Source organism: Sorex fumeus, unplaced genomic scaffold (assembly GCF_029834395.1).
Source record: "Sorex fumeus unplaced genomic scaffold, SorFum_2.1 ptg000086l, whole genome shotgun sequence".
In the NCBI taxonomy this organism is placed as follows: Eukaryota; Metazoa; Chordata; class Mammalia; order Eulipotyphla; family Soricidae; genus Sorex; species Sorex fumeus.
This window is the reverse complement of record NW_026606143.1, coordinates 30,560,563-30,575,186: the sequence shown is the minus strand read 5'-3', so window position 1 is coordinate 30,575,186 and position 14,624 is coordinate 30,560,563. Positions and strand designations below refer to the sequence as shown.

The window sequence follows — 14,624 nt, the reverse complement described above, 5'->3', positions numbered from 1 at the left end:
TATAATACGTAATTACTTATTGAATATCTGTTCATACAGGAACTGAGAGATAGTACAGTGTGCATGGCGCTTACCTTCCACAGGGAAAATCCAGGTTTGATCTCAACGGCCCGTATGGTTCTCTGAGCCCTGCCAAGAGTGATCCTTGAGCTGAGAGTCAGGAATAAACCCTGAGCACCTCTGGGGTTGGCCCAAGAACAAATAGAAGATAAGAAGAAATAAAAAATGAAAACATGTTTATGCAGTCCAAAAAACAAAGACTTTATTTTCCAGATGGTGTTAAAATCACCTGCCTCCCTTGGTATCATTACAACAATAGATCATAATTCGTTAGTCTCATACTTTCATGTGAATAACTAAACCATATTGACTTTCTTTTTTGTTGTTGTTTTTTGGGGTTTTTTTTTTTGCTTTTTGGGTCACACCCGGCGATGCTCAGGGGTTATTCCTGGCTCCTGTACTCAGGAATAACTCCTGGAAATGCTCAGGATACCATATTGAATGCCAGGGATTGAACACAGGTTGGCTGCATGCAAGGCAAACTCCCTCTCCTCTGTATTATCATCACTCTGGCTCCCATATCGACTTTCAGAAAATTTATTTGTCCCATTTAGGAAACAATCTGAGGTCTTTGCTCTACAAACTCTTAATTTCATATGTATAGGTATACGTTTAATAGCTCTTACTCCAGATCAAGTCATGTCACCTGATTTTTCACTTTGACTTAAACCAGGGATACTCAAACCAAATTCTTTTACTAGTACGCACTTAAAAATGTTCTGATCAGATCTGGCCTAAGATAAATATGGGGGAGAAGTCAATTAACAAGAACATGTCCTGCAAAAATTTACTCCCACCCAGTAGTAAAACACATGTGGTAGGTATGAGGCCTGCAGCGAGCACTCAGTGGAAGCCTGATTCCGCCTGGTACTGTGGCTTCTTCTCAGAGTTCCATTATTTGTAAACTCGTGCAACAGTGCAGAAATTCGGAAAAGAGAGAAACAAAATAGAATAATAAGAAGTTTATTGATGAAGTGGAGGTAATTGAATTTCTGCTCCCTGTTCTTTTTACGACAGAAAATAATTGCTTGTCATTTCGATGATATTTTCTGAAAGAAATAAGGAATTTAGTTAATATACTTAACTGAATCAGTATATTTTCTTTTATACAATGTGTATGTGTGTGTAGTTTCTTTGTTTGCTTTTTTGAATCACAGCCAGTAGTTTTCAGTCTTACTTTGTGCTCAGGGATCACTCCTGACAGTGCTTAGGGAACCATATTTAGTAGTGAGGACCAAACAAAGGTTGACTGCTTCCAACCAAGGCGTCTTATCCCACAGATGAATGCAGTCATTCTATACCTGTCTCTCTCCTGACTTATTTCACGCAATATGATATTCTGCATGTCAAGTATATTTCACGACTTCATTCTTCTGAACAGCTGCATAATATTTCATTGTGTAGATGTACCAGTTTCTTTTTCCAGTCATCTGTTCTCAGGCACTCGGGTTGTTCGCAAAATCTGCCTATTGTGAATAGCGCTACAATGAATATCAAAGTGAAGATGACTTTCTGCTGTGTGGTTTTGGGCCCCCAGGTAGTTCCAGAACTTTTGTTCAGCCATTTCTCTTAGTATAAATAACACCGGAAGGTGAGGGCTCCAGATGCATACTCTGGAACCTGTTTTTATATACTTATAATTCTATTTACTATGGAATAGATCAGTGTTTCTTAACCTTTTTCTGCCTGTGTCCTCCTTCTAACCTTGTTTCCTTTCTCTGGCCAACCTGTTGTACTGGAAGGCACCTTAATTTCGTGTGAAGGCCCTTTATTCATGTGATTTATGTGATATTCACCTATGGCCTCTTGGGATATCTTGGGATAGATATATACATCCCCCCTTGAGAAATACTAGAATAGATCCCTTTCACAATAGCCATTCCAAATCATGCTCTAGTCTTTTTGGCAATTTTCCAGTGGATTTTTTTTAAAATTCGAAGCAATATAAGTATGGACCTACCATAATTTCAATTTTTTTAGTTCTCCTATTTATCTTAATTATATTCTAGTTTTTGCAAATAACTTATTGTTGGTAAAATAGATCTTGCAATGTTAGCGTTTTGCATTATGAGCCTTCATAAAGCATACCCCATATTTCTTTTTATCTCTGTCTGATATAATAATGTCCCTTTTTTAGAGCCTCTAAAATGTCATATCATTCATGAAACTTACTCTTCCTCACAATTATACGTTCCCCTTAAATTGAACATTTATACTTAAAGTTATTATTAATATGGTTGAGATGAAATCTATCACCTTCCTCTTTGTCTTCTGTTTCCCATGTATTCTTTTTTCTGTATGTCTTTATATTTCTTATAATTTCATTTTAGTCCCTTTTGTTGATTTATTTTAGCTATGATTCATTGTCATTTGTGTGACAGAGACAGAAATCTCAGTAACAGTTATCTGACTTCTATTAGATTAAGAACTACTTGAAAACAGGAGTGATGTCATGTTAATTTTCATATGTGATGATTAGTATCCTTGTTAGCATTAATTGACCTGAGCTCCTATTTGTCCTCAGTGGTTAGCGTATGCTCCTTTGTACTCTTTCAAGAAACCCTTGCAATTAAATGCTTGAATTGTTATCTAATTTTATTTAAACTCCTGTGTAAACACTGGAGCTCTGACTCTGTGTTTATGAAAAGGACCCCAGAGATCTCTTGTCACTTTAAGTCTCAGTTTATTCTTTAGTTAAAATAAAATTATGACTTTTTATAACATTTAGCAACTTTGGGGTGAAGATAAAAGACCTAAAATACAATTCAAATGTATTATGCCAACAGAACATCCTTTAGTGGAAATTTAATTACAGGCGTGACATATTAATGTTTTTAAATAATATCTTAAAAACTGATGTTTATTGCTGTATTAGGTCATTCCTTTGTACAAAGTTTTTCTGAATTCTGAAATCTCTTACTTCCTATTATATGGAATGAGTATAGCTTAAAATAATGAAATAAAATAGTTGTTTTTTCTTTATACTAAAATTATGTGTTATTTGATTTCATTTGGATTTTACTTTTCTCTATTTCAAAAAGTCTCTAAAATGAATTTGAGTTATGAACAAAACTACTCATGCCATGTACACTGAAGAAATAACACTTCATATTTGATTTAAAAAGCACAGCCTAGATGATTACTTACTGCATTTTAAAATAAATTATGTAGTTTACAGTGTCCATTTAGTTCTTATTTAGCAATTATATACACACTAATTGAGACTTTCCCTTGAAATTATATGTATTTTCTAAAAACAAGAGTTAAATTTAAGCTGCCAGTAAAAGAGGTCAATTTGTATAAGCAAAGTGTAGATTAAAAAAACATGTATCTAGGGCATGCATTTATTACCAGGCTTTCAAGAAATCTCATCTGAACAGTTATGATAGTTATACTTTGAAATATGCTGTACTTCAAATTATTTTTCACTCAACTTTAATTATTTTTATTCCCTTTGCAACAAGATGAGATGATCAATAGCTAAAAATAAACTGTCACAAATAGCTTTTTTCCCATTCTAACTGAAAGGGACGGTACCATGAAGTAAGTGGAAACTGCTTGATGCTGGCTGCTTATTTAAATCCTAATATTAGAGAAGAAAGAGATTATAATGTTCTTTTAACAAGATTTCCTTGGGATATTCTATCTACCGTATCTATTATTACTTATTTCTAGTTTGATTTGTGTTAGAATTATTATATTTGAAGTCTTTAAATAAGCACCCCCCCACACACATACACTTTCCTCCTCACATAAGACATGTTACAATAAGTCACTTGAGAAAATAAGAAAACTTATTTTTAAATCTTCAGAAGAAAGAATTCTCACAAATAATGCTCAAGCTTCATTGAAAGTACTGTCAGCAACAGAATATAAAAATATAGACAGGTCCCTCTGCACGTCTTGAGAGCACTCAAATAGCTACCATGCTGCCTGCTCTATAAGGTATCAGCTTAACCTGAAATTTCTACAGTACCGTTTTTATATTTTCACTTCAAATGCAGAAATGATAAGGTTGTCACAGGTCTTAAAATGGCCATAAAAGTACCCATATGTGAAGTGAGATGTTGATGCATCTTAGGTTGTGGTGGCATAAGAGATGAAAGTTTGGGACAGTGGGTCTTGGAAAACTTGATGTTCAGCCCTATTGCTTCATATGTAGTTCACCCTGGACAAATCATGTTCTTGCTTGTGCCATCTGTAAACAGAAGCAGTTATATTGGTTAACATGTTAATTCAATTAGAAGTATTAGAAGCAGTTCACAAATAAGAAGAGCAGAATAAGAGAATAACGTTATTTATAAAAAACTGGTAAAAAAATAAAAAAGTTAATGAAAAGAAATAGCACTTGATTTTAACTCATAAATGTAAACAGGTATTTTGTCCTCTGGTAGAAGTTTTTTCCAGTTTCTTGTATGGCAAAATCTGAATTATTTGCTGAGAGAAAAACCTCTGTGTTGCAAACATTTAAATAAAATATTGAAAACTTAAGTACAGAGAGAAAGCTTCCTTTTACAAGTTGAGGTCTGAGAATTAACTTTTAGTCAAAATGGCCCTCTCTAAATTTTATGTATCAAAATTTCCTACTGTTTTCTTAGGAACTTGCAAATTTTTCAACTTTTTTTAGATCGGTGTTTACTTGTCCTTAAGATATCACTCATTTTCTTAATAGCATTTCGAACATTTTGATTTTTCATACCATTCACAGTGAAAGTTTGTGAGGACAGAAAACTGTTGTAAAATACCTTTGCAAAGAAAAGATTTATAGGAAAAATAATTTTTAGAAATTTTGTTTTTAAAATCAAATTTTTATGTATATCATTTACCTACTCATATTCAACACATTTCTTCCTATTCTCTAAAATCGAAGATAGCACATTTTTTTTTTGCTTTTTTGGGTCACACCCAGCTATACACAGGGGTTACCTGTTGCCTGTGCACTCAGGAATTACTCCTGGCAGTGCTCAGGGGACCATATGGGATGCTGGGAATCGAACCCGGGTTGGCCATGTGCGAGGCAAAAGCCCTACCTGCTGTGCTATCACTCCAGCCCCAAAGATAACACATTTAACTTTCAGAGTATCTTAAGAGAATTCTTGCCATGAATTGAAAGATTATTTAGGTGTTCATGGTTTTTATTTTTTGCACTGTTGTTTTCATTCCTTTGGTGTTGTATGTCATTTTATATAAGTAATTGCATGTGGTACTTTTGGTAGCTCTCTCCTAATTATTTTATATGTTTTTAATGTTTGAAGAAATATATTCTACAGAAAATTTTGAAGCAATTATACTAAAAAAAAGATTGCATATAAATCCTTCACCAAAAAAACCCTCCCAATATCTTGTTTATTTTGTTTTCATTCATGCATATATGTACATGTTTTGATTATAGCCTTTTTTATTTACTGTTTGCCATAAACTTAAGGAGTTCTTTGTTTTTGTTTAGGGTCCTGCGGTGCTCAGGGCTTACTCCTGGCTCTACTTTCAGGATTTGCCCTGTATGCTGTACTATCTCTCTGGCTCCAATAATCTTAAGATTTTTTACCACCTCTTTCTAGTTATGTCATTTTTTTAATTAAAACGATTGTAAAATAAATACTCATTAATTTAAAACATAGGAAACTTTAAAGAAGATTTGAAATTATCCCAGGTTAATTATACAGAAAAACTGATGTTACTACTTTGTTCTTTCCTACAATAAATGCCATAAATAGTTACTGTGCCTTTGCCAAAGTTCATTTGTTTGTTTTAGTTCCATATTCATCAGATTAATTTTGTTTTTTTAAAGAAATATTTATTAAAGAGAACACAAAAATATTCTTCAAAGATCAACATTTATTTTGATGAGTAACTTCCTCTAAATATGTGTGAACGCTTTTTAAGTACTTTGTTAACTTTATACTACTTTAAACACAAACCAAATAAATTAAACAATTTGTGGAATATTATCAAAATATGCATTTCAATATAAAAATATGAAGGAGAATATTGAGAATATATGCCTTTACATATCCCTTCTTGGGTTTAATCTAACCTTTAGCATCTTAATTAATTTGCTATTTACTAAAATCCAACCCTACAAGAAATAAAAGCTTTTCTGTGATGTATTGAACAAGGATTCGTAGTTTTAATTATTTTAATGACTTTTAAAAGTTATAGGGCCCCACCCAGAAATTCCCAGGGGCAACTTCTGGCTCAGTGCCTTCATGCTTGGGGGTGTTCCCGGAGTTTCTCAGGGGACTACTGGAGATGGGAATTGACACATGTGTCACTCAGGCCTCTGGCACACACGTGTACACTATCTGGGCTGTGTATGTTCTTAAAAGGCACACTTATAATTAGTAAAAAACAAAAAGATTTAGAATTTTGCAAAAATAAATAGGCTAGAATTTATTTTTAAAATTTAATGATTGGAATTGTTTCAGGCATACAGTGTTGAATATTAGTCCCACCGTATGTATCCCCAGGGTCTCTGCCATCTATTAGGTTCAATTCACTTATGAACAACTTCATAAATCACAGTGTCATAATTTAAAAACATCTATATTTGAGTTCAGTTTACTTAGAGAAAATGTAATGATTAATTCAAGGAAATTTTTCCATCAAATATATTGATAAAGGCTTTTATATTTTATTTTGTCACTTTAATTTCTAGGGCTGGAGCCATAGCACAGCAGGTAGGGCATTTGCCTTGCATGCGGCCAACCTGGGTTTGATTCCTCCATCCCTCTCGGAGAGCCTGGCAAGCTACCGGGAGTATCCTGCCTGCACAGCAGAGCCTGGCAAGCTCCCTGTGACTCTTCCATATGCCAAAACCAGTAACAACAAGTCTCACAATGGAGACATTACTGGTGCCCGCTCAAGCAAATCGATGAACAATGCGAGGACAGTGCTACAGTGCATTGCTACTTTATTATCTAGGAAGAGTATCACTTTTATTCTCTAGTTTACAGTTTGTATCATTCATTTTTATATAATGTAAATTACTGATTTTTAAAAATATTTTGGTTTAATTTAGGATGTTCTTTACATTTGAATTTAAATTGATTACCGCACATCATATTCAGCAGATTTCAAAAATCTATGTTCAAATAAAATGCAGTAGTTTTTTTGATTACCTGTGAACCTGAACTTCTATTTTATACATTTAAATAATCCTCATTGAAAATACAAAATTCACACAGCAGACCCAGGTTCAATTTCTGGTACCATACATGGTCCCCAGAGACACTCCAGGAGTGATCCCTGAGCACAGAGTTCAGAGTAAACCTTGAGCACCACTGGTTATGGCCCATAGCCAACAAACAAAAAGTGTAAAGGAGAAAAATTAATATGTACTATTTAGTTGTATGGGCTGGAGCGATAGCACAGCAGTAGGGCGTTTGCCTTGCACGCAGCCAACATGGCCGACGCGAGTTCGATTCCTCCGCCCCTCTCAGAGAGCCCGGCAAGCTACCGAGAGTACCTTGCCCGCACGGCAGAGCCTGGCAAGCTCCCCGTGACGTATTCGATATGCCAAACACAGTAACAACAAAGTCTCCAATGGAGACGTTACTGGGCCCGCTCAAGCAAATCGATGATCAACAGGAGGGCCTTTACTTTACTTATTTTTAATGAATCACCGTGGGGTACAGTTACTGACTTGCAAACTTTTGTGCTTACGATATTAATATTTAAATAGTGGTTAAGTACATATCGAGTTCTAATATGGAGATATACTAGGATGAACAAGACTTCCATGGCTCATGTAGAAAGGAAGTACTAAAATATTCAAAAGCCTATCCAGAATAGTCTTTCATTCATCTCAACTACTATTTTCACTATATTCCTAGGGTTCGTGTTTAATCTTTCCTGAATCAGACATTCTAGGTGACCTGAAAATTGGACTTAAGGCTCTTGAGAATAAAACTGGGGCATTTCAAATCAAAAACCAGGACAAGCTTGATACATAATTTTTAAATAATATAAGTAATTTAGCATATGGATTTCTTAGCATAGCTCTTAAAGGAAATATGAAAGGTGATTCTGTGTTTTATTTCTATTTAAAAATCAATATATTTAGTTCAGTATCATTATACATAATCCGTTAAGTAATTTTTAATTTAACTGATTTGAAACTCTTGAAGAAAATTGGAATTATATCATATATATATATACTTATATTTCTTCAAAGATCTAGAATCATAAGAAGAAAGCATATAAAGAAATTTTTATTCTTGACATTAAAAATTGGCAGCTAAAAATTTTTCAAAAGCTCAGAAAATGAAATCCAAATTCAATTGTTTCTCTAGCTTTATTCTTTTATAAGACTTTAGCAATTTATATTTAGAGCAACGAGATTAATAATATTATATGTTTCTGACAACAGCTGATCTGCAAACAAAATCTTTAAACTTCTTGTGTTATATGGAAATAATAGACTTTTTCCTTAGATTTATTCCTTTATATACATAGACTCTCTTGCATGTTACCTGAGAATTCTGCCAACTCACTTTTGTTTTTCTTTTCGGACCACACCTCCTCGTCTGAAAGTGCTCAATGAAGTGCTCAAGGCTTACTCCTGCTCTGTGCTCAGGGATCACTTCTAGTGGCTTTAGGGGATCATATGGGGTGCTGGGAATCGAATACAGGTCAGCTATGTGCAAGCAAAGTTCCATACCTGAATGACTACTGCCCCAGCCCCTTTGCCAACACACTTTTAAGGATGTAGTTTCACCATCAATAATAATAGAACAAGATATGTGGTATCATCACTGTCATCCCGTTGATCGTGGAATTACTTGAGTGGACACCAGTAACGTCTCTATTCCTCCCAGCTCTGAGGTTTTAGCAGCCTCTTCTTACTCGTCTTTTCCCAACGGTTGGAGGCTCTTTCAGGGTCAGGGGAATGAGACCCGTTGTCATTACTGTACGTGGCATATCGAATACACCAAAGGGAGCTTACCAGTCTCTGCCCATGCTGGTGGGCTACTCTCGGTAGCTTGCCAGGCTTTCCGAGAGGCATATATTTATATATTTTTCTCTATGATTTGTTGCCTACTGTCTGAACCCCATCAGATATGGTGTAATAATAATATGTGGTATACTCTTCAAATTCATTTAGATGTCATGTGGTAATATACTGTTTCTTAGACTATGCTATTTCTTCACTGTATTCAAATTTTAAATGTATGTAATATTTTACATATATACATGTTATAAAGTAAAATAATCACTGCTCATTAATGCGGTGATTTATAACTAGAACATTACCAACATTTCTTAGTTACAATTATGGGTTCCCTCCGCCTCATCTTGCATTTTTACATTTTTATATTATTTATTTAGGGAGATTTGGGGGACCATACCCAGTGGTACTCCTGGGATTCTCCGGGTTTCGTGCATGGGGTTGCTCCCAGCATTCATTGGAGGACCTGGAACTGAACCGGGGTCTTCTGCATGCGAAACAATTGCTCAGCCAGTTAAGCAGTTCGTTCATTTTCACTTCATATACTCAGTTGTATCTATATGCTTCAATGCTTATTTTCCTGTTCATGAACTTTTGGATATACACCTCCATGTATGTGTATCCCTAGAAGGGTAATTGCTGAGTTACACAGTGTATAATACACACTTATCTTTACATTTGTACCAACTCCCATTCTCACTATTTATGGCTTACTTATATAATGCATGGTTTATCTATGTAATTTTTCTTCCTACTCTTTGAATTACTGTATTTTTCTCATTCTGTCATCTTACACAGTTTAACTTTCAAGAGAATTTTAAATTTTTTTTTGCAAAGACCAGGGATGTGTCTCAGTGGGGAAGTGCATATCTTGCATGTTTGAGACCCGAGTTTGATCCCAGGCACCATAAAAATATCACAGAAATCCTAAGAGAGAAGTTTTACCATTATTGCTTATCCTAAACATAAGGAAACTGATGTAGAAACTTGGGCAGATGATCCTTAACTCGTCTCATAATAGAATAAACTGCAGAAGAGAACCTTTGATATGTTACTATTTGTGATGGATTATGATTATCCTTTTAAAAGACTCAAGCAAAATGTAATGCCCATCACTTAAGCAAAGATTTGCTTTCATAGACTCAGTGAAAACAGGTGTCTGCCTCTATACACCCCGTGTCTCCGGTGCCAGTAAAATGCATGTTGTTTGAATAAGTCTTATATTAATCACAGCACTACTCACAGTAGCCAAGATCTGGAAACAACCCAAGTGCCTGAGAACAGATGAGTGGATTAAAAATGGTGGTGTACATGCACAGTGGAATACTATTTGGCTCTAAGAAAATATTAAATCCTGAAGTCTGCTCCTATGTAGAAGGAGCTAGAGGATATTACGCCGAGTGCAGTCAGTCAGTATGAGAGGGACAAGCACAAGTGAATTCATATGTGGAATATAAAGAAACATAGTAAGGTAATTAAAAACAGACAATGATAACAGTCCCACTAGAGTAAACCTGCAGAACTGAGAGTGTCAAGGGGCTGACTGGGAGGTATGGGGAGAGGACGTGGAGACATTGGTGGACAGTTCTGGCAATCTGGGAGGCAATGTGATGTTGGACCATTGTAAGCCTAAAACACTTCTCTCTATTTTTAAAATTTATTTATTTATTTTATTAGTGAAACACCATGAGGTACAGTTATAGACTTACAAGTTTTTGTGCTTGGGTTTCAGTTCTACAATGATCAAGTACCCATCCCTACACCAGCGCCCATCCTCCACCACCACGGGTCCCAGCATCCCTCCTACCCACCCCCACTCCCCATCCCACCCTGCCTCTGTGGCAGGGCATTCCCTTTTGTTCTCTCTCTCTCCTTTTGGGTCCTGTGAAACACTTCTCTTAACAATATTGTAAATCATCGTGGCTAAACAAGAATTTATAAGAGAGAGAGAGAGAAAGGAAGGATTTATTTTTTATTTTTCCCTTAAGATTTTACCCCCAAATTCTGGGATTTTAAATTTAGCTCTTGTAAGTCACACTGATGCATATGAAAACTTAAAAAAAACTAAAGAGAAAATACTTATTTTTCCAAGTTGATGAAATCTTCCGTATGATTATTGCAAAAGTCGTTATTTAAACTTTAAAGCTGCTTTTTCTTATTTACATTTGTATGATTCCTTGAAACTCCAAGGAACTTTTTTTAGGGAAATAGTGGTTATAACACCAGTTTAGGTGACAGTGGGAATGGAACTCCTGTGAAGAGGAACAGAACTGGTTATACAGCCAGTAAAGGCTTCCATTACTGTCCAATCTCTTTCTACTCACCCCTGATAAATGCACATGTGAATTTCTAGATATGTGGGATGTATTTTGACTTAGAGCTACAATTCTAAATACATTTCAAAATACTAATTCTAAATGTATGTACAATGAATCTAGAATTAGATATTAGAATGTAGTTAGAATGTATTTGTAACAAAAAAATCAAATGGGGGTGCTGGAGCAATTATATAGCAGGTAGTGCATTGGCCTTGCACGTGAGCTACCCAAGTTCTATCCCCAACACTCTATATGTTCCCCAGAAAAGTGCCAGGTGTAATTGCTGAGTGCAGAGCCAGTAGTAATCCCTGTGCATCACCGGGTGTGACCAGAAAGCCAAAAAATGTCAACTTTTAATCTGATAGCAAGTTTGGAACTCGAACCGTAAATAGAATATAGTGCTATGTAATAATACTATGTATAATAATAATAATAATAATAATAATAATGATATGTAATGAAAAGGCCCAGAATAGGAATTAGAAAAGAAATGGAGGCGGGAGTTGGAATATAAAGGTTCACTTAGGTACCTTTATGGATTATGGTTCTATAAATATTTTCTTGTGTATCTTGTTCTTATTTTTTAAGTTTTCTCTTCAGCTTTTTAAATGTGTCTTCCCTAGTGCATTTAGCAGCAATTCTTATCATAAATATTAGTTTCTTTCTCAAATATCTTGGTTTCCTCAGAGCCACCATTACCCATGTAAATATTGCACTAAGCTTCCTTTTGTGTATTCTTTTTCCTTGGTTAAGCCACAGAATTGGTCTCCTATCCTACTGCCAAGTAAAGAACTTTTAAAAAGTATTAATATATGGACCCCATCAAAGACCTATCAACTTATACCCTGAGACAGCCCTTGTCATCAGTATTTTTAAAATGATGCCCCAAGTGATTCTATTATGGAATCAAGGTTTAAGTTAGTGGTTATAAATTCTTTGTTTAACTATGAGATGAGTATGAGGGTGAAAGAAAAGTGTATGGGACCAAGAAAAATATTTTTCATGTAGTATTCCAATGTCCATTTACTCACATAAACAAGTTTTTAAAAATATTTAGATTTTCCAGGTTCCATTTACCAAAATCTGAATGGTTGAGAATTATAGTTGAGATCAGGAGGTTCAACTATTTTTAGGTAATATCAGCCCAGAGCCCAAACATATAGAAAGGAAATTAGTAAACTTTTGAATTTGTTCATATACCACCTGTGCTGCCTGGCAAGCTGTCCGTGACATATTCAATATGCCAAATACAGTAACAATTGTCACAATGGAGACGTTACTGGGCCCGCTCGAGCAAATCGATGAACAACGGGAGGACAATGACAATGACCATCTGTGCTGCAAAGTACATCGCAGAATATTGTATTGGTCCTTCAATGCATCAAATATGTTATTAATAGAAATGGTCATTGTGCATTTATAATAGTAGATGTAGAATCAGTAGAAACCATTGTTAGTAAAACAAAGAGGAATAATAAATTCTTAAAGCATTTTTGAATCATATTGTTCTTTACATGAATTACATTATTGAATCATTATGAATGTTCATGATGTAGACTTTCCTACAAAAGCGAAGACCAGCATATTAAACAAAATATACAACTAGTAGCTATAAGCCCTGATTTCCTAAGGCATTTTGCCTCTGCTTAAATAGTTTTTTCTAATGCAGTCCTTTTTTGGCTTGGGTTAGAATTACTACTAATATCAGATAGGTAATGCAGATTAAATTAGACCCTAATTTAAGTGAAATAATGGGGCTGAAAAATTGGAGTTGTAATTGACTGTGGCAGTTTGAAGAATTGTTCAAAATTAAGTAATTAGGACAAGTGTGCATTAATCAGACTTATAAAACGAGAGTAAAATTTGAATACAAGATGAGCAAAGATTGGATTTAAATGAAGGTAGCAAAAACAAAGGTAGCAGAATGTGATATGAAGTTGACTGGATTACAGTACGAGAAAATGACATAGCAACTCTGAAAAATAGCCCTCAATTTCTGAAATGAAGATATGTACCATGTAAAATCTGATGCAACCGTTGTCATAAAATTCTGCATTGATTAGGTATTTATTTGCATGTCTGTTCTAGTTTCCTCTTGTATTTGCCAGAAAATTGTATCAGTCAGGGTAATCTGGGCTATGCAAATCAGAACATGAAAATAATAGTGACTTTTGTTAACATTAACATTCAGAACCCATGGCCCAGCACTTCTTTTTTTTTTAAATTTTTTAGTGAAACACCATGAGGTATAGTTGTAGACCTACAAATTTTTGTGCTTGAGTTTCAATTATACAATGTTCGAGTACCCATCCCTCCACCAGTGCCCATTTTCCACCACTACTGATCCTAATATCCCTCACACCCCCATCGCCCCCTCCCCCTCAACCCCCCCCCCCCCCCCGCCACTATGGCAGGGCATTCCCTTTTGTTCTCTCTCTCCTTTTGGGTGCTGTGGTTTGCAAAAGAGGCATTGAGTGGAGATTAGATTCGGTCTATAGTCTACTTTGAGCATGCTTCTCCCATCCTGGGAGGATCCTCCCAACATCCTTTATTTGGTGCTCCCTTCTCTATCTGAGCTGCCTTTTCCCCTAGCATGTGTGGCTGGCCTCCAAGCCATGGAGTGAAGCTCGGCCCAGCACTTCTGTGTTGCTACACCTCTCCTCCATGTCCTCTTCTTTTCCAACATTGCTAGTCCTTATTGCATAGGGAAGAGAGCCAGGTAAACTGTGCTCTGGTTCTTAAAGTTTCTGTGTAGACAAGGAGTAGAGGGGGCAGAGACATAATACAGCAAGTAGGTTCCTTGCCTTGCACACAACCAACTTGCTTAGATCCCCTGCACCCCATATGGTCCCCAAGCACTGTCAGGAGTGATCTTGAGTAAAAAGCCAGGAGTAAGCCCTGACTGTTGCGGATTGTGGCTCCCAAACCAAAACCAACAAAAAAGAGAACTTATGCATAGCACTTCTGTTCTATTTTGTTGGCAGAATAAGTTATGTGTCTGTGATTGTCCTCAGTAGCTCAAGGACATTTTTTCTCCTTTTTTTCTTTCTTGTTTTCTTTTTCTTTTCTTGTTTTTTATTTTCATTTTATTTGGGGCCACAGTTGACAGTGCTCAGGAGTTAAGTTCCAGTGTGGTGTTAAATGGTCACTCCAGCAGTACTTAGGGACCTATGTGGTGCCAGGGCTAGGACCTTGTTCTCTGACTCCCTGGCATGCAAAATATTCACATTGTAGCCCTTTGACCCATCTTCTTAACCCAAAAGTTTACTTTTTTTCCTATAAAAAGTGGAAATACTCAA

At 35.6% G+C, this 14,624-nt stretch overlaps 1 protein-coding gene across 5 annotated transcripts in view; it reads left to right on the top strand.

Annotated features, from left to right (window-relative positions):
• The window catches only part of CNKSR2 (connector enhancer of kinase suppressor of Ras 2), a 269,910-nt gene that overhangs the window by 66,946 nt on the left and 188,340 nt on the right, over positions 1-14,624 (top strand). The gene's annotated exons all lie outside the window — the stretch shown is intronic.